The sequence below is a fragment of the Chelmon rostratus genome, chromosome 21, assembly GCF_017976325.1.
Source record: "Chelmon rostratus isolate fCheRos1 chromosome 21, fCheRos1.pri, whole genome shotgun sequence".
In the NCBI taxonomy this organism is placed as follows: Eukaryota; Metazoa; Chordata; class Actinopteri; order Chaetodontiformes; family Chaetodontidae; genus Chelmon; species Chelmon rostratus.
This window is the reverse complement of record NC_055678.1, coordinates 22,032,161-22,040,262: the sequence shown is the minus strand read 5'-3', so window position 1 is coordinate 22,040,262 and position 8,102 is coordinate 22,032,161.

The following is an 8,102-nucleotide window of genomic DNA, read 5'->3' as shown; positions in this document are numbered from 1 at the left end:
CCATCCATGAATGAGCAGTTGAACATGTACATGTATCACTCGCTGTCACTGCCAACAGTACATTTCATTGTGTATATTGTTTTTTTCCTCACCATTCTTTGTATATATTGCTCATTTTTATGTTTTTGTACTATTAAACGTATTGTTCAGTCTTTTGTTTGTTTGTTTGTTTTTTCAAAAGTGCATTTTTTAAAAGCAGAGTTCAATTCCATATATGGGCACACACCATATATGGGCACACATCCATGATGTCATCAGCCACTTCTGTGCCTTGATCTTCTACGTCATAGAAGCCGGCATGAATACACTGGTCGCGGATTCACCAGTTGGAGTGAGAGAGAGTTGAGTTGGTTTTTGTTTTGAGAATATCAGTTTGCAGATTTGTTTCAGCACTTGTGTTGAGTGATTTTACCGTTGATCCTGTTATACAACATCGACCACGATGGCAAGAAGAGCGATCAGAGGCAGGAAGGTACGTACTTCAAACCAGAGACACCTGACACATTTTATTCACTGCTGCACTCACACGAAAGATGACTGTTTTGATGACTGACAGTCACTGATGACTGACAGCAAACAACTCATGTATTAGATAAACAGTATTTGAAGTCATGCACAATCCAGAAATGACCTGTTTCACGGTTAAAGTAGCTTTCTGTTCACACCTGTGCGCAGGTGTACAGCTGTTCCATCAGCACTGCGGCACCTACGACGCGTTACGTTGTGGCTTATTTTCAAGGTGATGAAACCGCTGATTTCTATGGTGACAGATTTACAGATAATAGACAAGTAGAACTGAGCTCACGATCAGATGTTAGACTGACTTCATGAATAGTTTGATCGTGTTGAGGATATTACGGCGCAGCCAGCCAAACATGCTGTTACGGCAGCCGATCAATATCGGTGTCGTTCAGTCCCGCACTATTGAAAGAATGGACGCGAGCAAGCTGGGTTCTTAATAATAAAAAAACCTTTATCTAATAAAAAAGGTTAACAAAACAAATCTTCAAAAACAATTTCCAGGTGTTACACAGCAAGCACGGTCAAAAAACTATATATCTCCGTGCTGGTCCAAATCCCTCTAGCTGTTTCCACAAAGTGCGTCAGCCTTTACGCACGCAATCAAATTAAAGTCCCTTACTTACAGTAAACATTCTTCCATGAAATAAACAAACTAAAAATGACAAAATGCTAAATATATGAATTATTATATTGCTTTCAAATTAAATTATTAATCATGGCTCTAACACATGCGGCTCACTAACGTTAGTATTGGACGTTAGTATCTGGATGTAGCAGCTTGTAATTCGCTCGGTATTAAACAACACAGACTAATGAGCACGAGCACTTTGTGTCGTGAATGATTTCATCGAGTTCCTCGTGCTCAGCAAATGACGCCACAAAGGATGTTTTTTTTCCATGTGACTCAATGCGTGAGCTGACGTCTTGAATCAATCAGCACACAGTAAATGTCAATATGACGACTCTGACTGTTCCATTAGTTTGAACTGGCTCTCTTGCATGAGATGCGCTTCAGTGATGATTGGATCTTCAAACGTTAAAGAAAATGTTTATGAATTTCAACCAGATTGTACAAAATATTGTTTTTCCTTGTATGTAAATGTGACTTGCTGTATTTCCACTCAGTGTCCTGAACGCACAACTAATGCATTTCTTTGCTCATTCTGCACAGGGCTTCAACAGAGCCATGGAGGACTCAAGGAGACAGGTGGAGGAGGAACCCCGAGTAATGGAGGAGAGCATGAGGACCACATCAAAGGCGAAGGTCCCGCAGCAGTGGGCGCCTCATAAAGAGAGACAGACCTTGGTAGAGAAGCTCTCCATCACCGAAGGAGAGAACAGGAAGTTGAAGGCCGACCTCCAGGAAGCCAACAAAGAGATCGACTCTCTACAAGACAATCTGGTTGCTCTGCTGGACAGATTCGATGCGTCTATCAATTCCTGGACGCACGAGCGCAAAACAGCAGAGGAGGACTTGAAAAAGAGAGAGCTGCACATCGCCTCTCTGGAACAGAGCCTCCGCCTTCAGAGAGAGGAATCGGAGAGGCTGAAAGCCTCTTTGGATGAACTCAAAGCCTCCAGAGCATTGAGCGGCGTGGAAGAGAGGTGGCAGGCAGAGGTCAGCCAGCTGAAAAAGCTCCTGGAGGAGAAAGACAAGCAGGTCAGCAGGGAAATTAAAAAAAGACGAGCTCGCACAAACGCTCACATCGACACCTTGGCCCTGCTGAACGAAACAGTGTCAGCTCTAAAACAGAGCCAAGCGACCTGTGTGGCTGTCGAGGGAAAGCTGCAAGAGCAGCTGGAAAAGAGAGAACAAAGCCACCAGAGAGAGCTCTCAGAGAGGGAGGAGAGCTTCAGGAAGAAGCTCTCAGAGAGGGAGGAGAGCTTCAGGAAGGAGCTCTCAGAGAGGGAGGAGATCTTCAAGAAGGAGATCTCAGAGAGGGAGGAGAGCTTCAGGAAGAAGCTCTCAGAGACAGAAGAGAGCTGCAGGAAGGAGATCTCAGACAGAGAGATCTTCAAGAAGTCCTGTGGAGAGAAGCTCTCCATCACCGAAGGAGAGAACAGGAAGTTGAAGGCCAACCTCCAGGAAGCCAACAAAGAGATCGACTCTCTACAAGACAGTCTGGTTGCTCTGCTGGACAGATTCGATGCGTCCATCAATTCCTGGACACACGAGCGCAAAACAGCAGAGGAGGACTTGAAAAAGAGAGAGCTGCACATCGCCTCTCTGGAACAGAGCCTCCGCCTTCAGAGAGAGGAATCGGAGAGGCTGAAAGCCTCTTTGGATGAACTCAAAGCCTCCAGAGGAGGAGAGGAGTGGAGCCGGGTCAACACGGAGCATCCCGACATGGCGGATTCTCCCAGCACACCACCTATGATAAACACACTGGGAAGAAGACCCACTCGACATGCGGTGACTTCCCAAAAGAACAAAAAGTGGTCACTAAAAGTGACCACTTTTTGAAATATAATGACTTTTGAAATATATAAATAAATAAATAAAATTACAATTTCATGAATAGATTAACTTTATTGATCCCATGCAGGGATCATGTCACAGCAGCAGAAGTACAAGATCAGACGCAGACAGAAGTCATTTCAAAGACCTTGTCTAAAAAACTAAGCTACTATATACTTTATAAACATCTATATGAAGCTGAAGGATGAAAAACACTCCAATTACAATTGAAGAAGGTGGAATTACGAGAAATGAAACACCACATTATACCCCAAAAGTGTGCCTGAGGGAATGAAATCAGGTGGTGGTGAAAGCCTGACATACAGTTATTGTACTTGTAGCAGAAAAACCAAAATGTGCAAAGTGTGTGTCTTCTAATAATAGACAGGAAGCAAAAGGTTCCACATGTTCCATGTTCCACATTCAAACTGACACACACACACACGCACACGGGCACACACACACGCACGCACACACACACACACACACAAACAACGGACTTTTAAAAGGTTTCAAATGATTTTAAAGTTCAATTTCAGGTAGAGCTTCATCAGGTAGTAACACTTATTTTATACATGCAGTTGTTGGATTCATCACATGGCCAGTATGTGCTTTTGATGATGATAAGTGCTGTTATTATTGAATAAAGAGCAGAAGAGCTCAAATCCAACATCTTTATTGTTATGTAAGACAAACTCAAATTCAAACCAAACACAGCGGTTTACCTGGCAGGTGTGGGCTGTGGGAGCAAACCGGAGCACCCGGAGTAAACCCACGCAGACATGGAGAGAACACCAGTGTGAACCCCTGAGCCACCATGCTGCCCTCAGAGTGAAGGTAAATCAACCTCCAAACATCTGGAACAACTGAAATATATATTAATTATTTCCGTTTTATTTATTATCTGAGTCAAACGAGCTTTAATTTTGAAAAAATGACCGGATTCTCTCGGTTACATCTCGGTGTTCCGTTACCTATTTAGAAGAATCTGTACACAATAACAAAATCTTTAATGACAGGCTTTACTAATGAACATAACTTCAGACACTGCATTAAAATAGCAACAAGAACAGTGTAACATTGAATTAAAATAGCATGAAGAGCAGTGTAACAGTCTAGCCTAACAGTCATGTAGATGTGAACAATAACAGAGTCAAGTGCTTGATGAATGTGGGCCTTGGAAACACTTCACATGACCAAAAATGTTCACACACTCAAATGCAACACGAGAAAACATCAAGTCAAGTTCTTCGGGGATGCAGGAAGTCTTCTGCAAACGCACTCCCCGAACATTGGTCCAATCCTCCTGTATTAACAAACAGCTCAGTACAAGCCAATGATTAAACATTTAACAGTGATTCACTTTTCAGAGCAGTTTGTGAAGTTAAGATTTGAAATGTTGAAACTGAGAAATTTTGTTGAGTCTTTCTGAAGTAAAGATGGGGAGGGGTTCACCACTCTGTGACAGACTGCACTGACAAATAGTGCAACACTTTAAGAAACAAACCTTTATGGCGAGTACAGGGTGCATGAGGCCCAATAATAAAATGTAGTGGACTCAAGCGCCGCCTGCTGGTTGATTGCAGAAAAAATGGTCCCTGTCCCTGTAGATCAGGCATGTCCAAACTATTCCATAAAGGGCCGTGTGGCTGCAGGTTTTCGTTCCAACCAAGGAGGAGCACACCAGGCCAACCAATCAACATCAAGGGATCCCTTAGTTATCAGCTGAAGACTGAGATCATCTGATTAATTGATTCCAGCCTGGTGTGCTCCTCCTTGGTTGGAACGAAAACCTGCAGCCACACGGCCCTTTATGGAAGAGTTTGGACATGCCTGCTGTAGATGTTTAAAGTTGTGCTAATTTCAACTCCTTTATACACTGTTTGGTAGTTGAATCTACAGCAATGCGTCATATTCTATAAGATCAACATGAGTGTTGACTCTAAAAAGTCTTCTTTTCATGAGCTCTGAAAAACAGTCCTGTTTCCAGCTTTGTGACAATGTCGTTTCCTGCAAATCCAGGAAGGTTTTTGAACAGTTTATTTGGCTGGAGAAAAACAAGAAGTTTCTCAAGCCATAAAGGAACAATAGCTGGACAGGGAGGGTATGAAAAACTAGTCTGAAAAGTAACCAGTAACTAAAGCTGTCAGATGTAGTGGAGTCGAAGCAGGCAAATGTTAATGACAGGTTAATGACAGCATCTGTGTGATTAGCTGCATGGACGTTTTAGAGCAGAGATCACAGTCTTTCAGCTGAAACACATGCACACTGCTTAGGTCGCAACCAAATGACTTGAATGAGTTACTCTCATTGCAACTGGATGGAGGTCAGCATTCAAAAAGAATGAAAGTTTTAAGATGAGATTTAAAAGAAGCCAGAGAGTTTCATCGTGCTGAGGGTCTGATAGCAGAAGCCCATCACCCTCAGTCATAAACCGAGACCTGTGAGGAAGCAGCATTTCTGCAAAGGCCCACAAATAAAGCAGAAATAGTCACTAAAAGGTGATGTTAACTGTAAATTGGTGTAAAAATGTTGAATAATACAAACACTGAACTTGGTTTAAATGCCTAAAGCATGTTTATTTAACCAAACAAATAGAAAACGAATAGCTCCAGAAGTGCATGGAGTTCCTAGAGTCAGAAGCATCTCTTATAAAGTTGAATAAAAACTTGGATAAATAGCTACCTGAAATGTTTCCACAGTAAATAAAGTAACATTTAAATATAACTGAAGTGACTTCTCTCTGTTTTAAGTTCAAACACAATGAAAAGTACATGGAGTTAACAAGCTCAGCAGTAACTCTTGTAAAGTGAAATAAAAACTGATGTTATCGCTCCCTGAATTTTATACACAGTAAATCAAGAAAATGTATGACATGTGAAGAAACAATCTTTTCTCTGATAAATACCTTTTCGTGTGAATCACCGGGCCGCACTCAGTGTGTCTGATACAGAAGTTATCGGCGCAGCAGAAGCCCTCTTTGCAGCGGCAGACCCTGTTGCTGACCGCCGTACACTCCTTCTCCACCTCCTGGTTCTCATAGCAGAAGTTGTTGCAGTACAGACACCTGGGCAGGTAGTTCCACGGCTCGGTGGAGAGTTCGCCTTTGCACGGCGCGCACCTGGTGGCCGTGGTGGCTGTGCAGTGCGCGGCCATGTGCGTGCCGGGTGGACATTTGACACAAATGAGGGTCTCCCCGGTGGACGGGTCCTGGCGCTCGTAGGTGGGAACGGATTCCTCCACTGAAGCATCGCAGAGGACACCGGAGAGGAGGAGCAGCAACCGAAGAAGAGCTGAAGAGAGGACCGCCATTACTGCTCTCTGGGTTTTAATACAACTATTACTGCTTACTATTTTTTTTTATGTCTCCATGTGTTAAAACCAAACAGACAGTACTGGCACCAGCTGTAAGACAATAAAAAAGTTCATGAGTTATAAAGTTTTACTCAGTTTTGGTTAAAGTTTTGGTTGGTTAAACACAGTGTAACAAAATTAAAAGCAGTTAACTTACGCGACAGTTTGGGGGGTCAGAGGAGAAGTGGTGGAGCAGGAAGCAGCAGTGTGATTAGCACTAGAGAGGAGAAGAGAGAAAGGAAGGGGAGAGTTCTATTATTTCTGCTGGATGATGTTTCAAGTCTCCACGCAGAAGGTGCCCATGTATGAAGTATATCTTTAATATTAGGTCACAGAGTGACACAGACAAAAATAACTATTCATAGCATGAGAGGAAATCAGTATTTCACAATGTACAATATGCAACATTATCCATAATTAAGTGCATAATTTATTCACTAATTTTGTGTCAGGTTCACATAATCTGACACACTGAAAAGAGCAAATCATGAAATAGGACTTTTTAAAACACGATGGATTTTAAGAAATTAAAGCATTGGCAACCACTATAATATATGTATTAAGAGCAAAAATAATATTTAGAAAAACAAAAAAACAGGTCTGTTTGAGTATTTGGACACAATCTAAAAAACAACATTTTTTTTTCATGTTCTGGAAATAAATGTGTGAGGTATATGGTCAGATCAAGCATGGTCAGGGGTAAACTGATGTCTGGAATGGAGACCACTTTTAGTTGTGGTATGTGAGGCCACGTAGGGTTAGATCAGGAAAAGATAAACCAGAGGTGGTTAAGTTTATAGAGGGGACTATTAGGACTATTTCCTAAAGATGTAGACATAGATTGTCACAACAGAGAACATTCCTCAGTGGGACAATGCCCAGAGCATGATCTGGTCTTTAAGATGGGAAAGGTATGGTTGGAGTTAGACAAAATGCCATGCTATATATTGTGTTGTCTGGATGTTAAGGGCAGAGTCTTCTGATCTGACCCTGAAGCTCTCTCAGATGGCCGGCATTTGATCTGATACTGCTTGTTAATAAAGGTCTCTTCAACTGAAGCTTGTATCAGCGGAGTTCTTCCTACATCATCATCATACCACTGCTTGGCAGGACCTGGCTGATAAACTTCATGTGAAAATGAAGATTAAAATCTTCATCTTCAAAATTAAAAAAGTACATGAAGAAGTGGTTAACCCCAAAGTGAACACTTCAACTTCGGTCATAGAGATGGATTAATTCCACCTGTGCTCTCTGACCAAGGTCAGGGAGCTGGAAGTGGTAACGGTTAACAATAAGCTAATAATATGGTGACTAACCGAGCGGTGAGCTAAACTGGACGTTTCGCGTCTATGTAAGCCCACCGGTAATATCCCCGGTTTCCATGTACAACAGTCAAACTGAGCGAGAAAGAACATGAGACCGAAGGGTAAACTACTAGCTACTAGCCCCCGGAGCCACATTAGCATATCTTAGCAATGTTAGCCACGCTACACCGGTACAACCGATTTTTAATTCCTGCCATAGGACAAATAGGATATACTCGCTGTGTCCTGCAGAAAACTGACCTAATTGTTGGTGTTAAGGGTTTCTTGAGCGATGGATGCGACCAAAACTACCTGCTTGGTGGTGTGCAGGACTGTGGACTAGGCTAAACTTGCTACGTTAGCATGTTTGGCAAGAATATTATCACAGAAACAAATGAGGAGATACATATATTTACACATATACATAAGAGATACCTAAAAATAAACAAATGAGTGATAATAGT